This window comes from Triticum dicoccoides, chromosome 2A (genome assembly GCF_002162155.2).
Source record: "Triticum dicoccoides isolate Atlit2015 ecotype Zavitan chromosome 2A, WEW_v2.0, whole genome shotgun sequence".
Classification (NCBI taxonomy): Eukaryota; Viridiplantae; Streptophyta; class Magnoliopsida; order Poales; family Poaceae; genus Triticum; species Triticum dicoccoides.
The window spans coordinates 764,142,382-764,144,258 of NC_041382.1; positions in this window are offsets into that span (position 1 = coordinate 764,142,382).

The window sequence follows — 1,877 nt, forward strand, 5'->3', positions numbered from 1 at the left end:
GTGGGAATTTCTAAAGAGGTTGGGAAAAGAGGCTGTATGTACGCGAGACGTGAGAGATTGGGAAAGGAGGTTGTGTGTACGTAATTAACGTGGGAATTTCTAGAGAGGTTGGGAAAGGAGGCTATATGTACGCGAGGCGTGAGAGATTGGGAAAGGAGGTTGTGTGTACGTGAGAGGAGATGAGGAGATAATTGATGGCTTAATCTTTTTTTTGGATGATGGGTTAATCTACACCGTTATAATTTGGTCTCACCAGATTAACGGCTTGTAAAATCTAATTAACGTGGGAATTTTTAGGAAGTGACGAATTAGTATAGGTATATATATATATAGAGGTATAGATAAATAGATAGATAGATAGATAGATAAAGCAAAGAGGGTAAGCCCATCGCGCCTTTTTCGTGTACTCAATGATGGTGGCTTCTGGACCTCCCCCGTCTCGCTTCTCGCCGTCGCACACAAATGCACGCCAGGTGGTTCACCCAGTTGAGGCACACACAAAACAGAGGAAGACAGAGTAAGAAGAAAGACACACAGTTCTCAGGCAAGTGTAACTGAGTTGAGCAACAAGTTGCAGCCGACCTGCCCAAAATCACACAAGTGCATTCATGTTGCACTAACAATTGTGTAGCTACAATCTGTTGTAAGCTAGTAACAATTTGTACTACTTGTTTGTCTGCTTGATTTCAGCTGACCGGAACTGCTCGACTGAGCACTAGGGTGCTAAGCACGGTCTTCTACATGTACTACTATGAATTTACCAAACACGATTATCTCCAGCTCGTGCGGCCATGTCGTCGAGTTCAACACCATCAAGGACATGCGAATCACTCGAATGCCCTAGTGCCGATGCCAGCCAGTTAATTTTACTTCATTACAGTTCCTGCACAACCAAACATTTAGACTATGGAAAAATACTCTCGTACGGAATCATTTTCTTCATCTCTTCACGTGATGTAAGTTTTGTGGTTGGCATGGATCAAAAGGTATACCGGAAATTCAGTTAAATTTCTGAATATTTCAGTCCGTAGACTATAGGTTGGATGGATGAGGAAGCTAGCTAGGTAGCTATCTTCGGGCATCTATGACGATTCGCTTCTATAGAGGTACGTACGTTGCAACCCCTGGGATTTGTAGTTGCTACATCGTGTCATTAGAGTTTCTCAGAATGAATCACGGGAAATCCATGTACAAATGTAACTCTTCTTAGCCTCTGTTCTCAGTCAAGGTAGCAGATAAGCGACGGCTTTTTTGGTGAGATGAGTGAGGGACTAGATTCTGATATAAAAATTATACACGGTCAACAGTCAACACACGCCAAGTCTGGTTGAAATTGGAGAGGAACTTTTAAGATGTCTCGATGGAACAAACACAATGTCATGTTTGATATATGTTCCATCGGCCCTAAATAAAAGGGTGGTAGTCTCATGGGGATCGTCGCCGCCAACACCGACCAAAGACGAGCAGGATTTTCATTCGAACCGCCGTGCACCTCCTACCTCTTATAAGCAGATTGGACCAAGCTGTCATGGACACGCTGCCGCTACCGCAACACCTCAACATCATGAACAAATCGCCACGAAACACCTCGCTTGCAGAGGTCGGAGATCAGGTGCGAACGAGAGGGATTGTTGGGAGTGAACCGCAGCACTGGTCGGCCGTCACGATTCCTTGGCCCCAATGCTATTCGAGAGTAGCAGACGCGCCTTTCCATTTCTGTAAGCCTCGCCTACAGGAAATTTCCTGGCACTAGCACTTCCATCGTCATCGATCCACCGGAGTTCACTTTTAGGCCGCCCTCTCTCCGTCCTCGATCGCCCTCCCCTTTCATGTTTCCCTCCTCACGCCCGCCCTCTTTGTCGCCCGAAGTTGCCCCC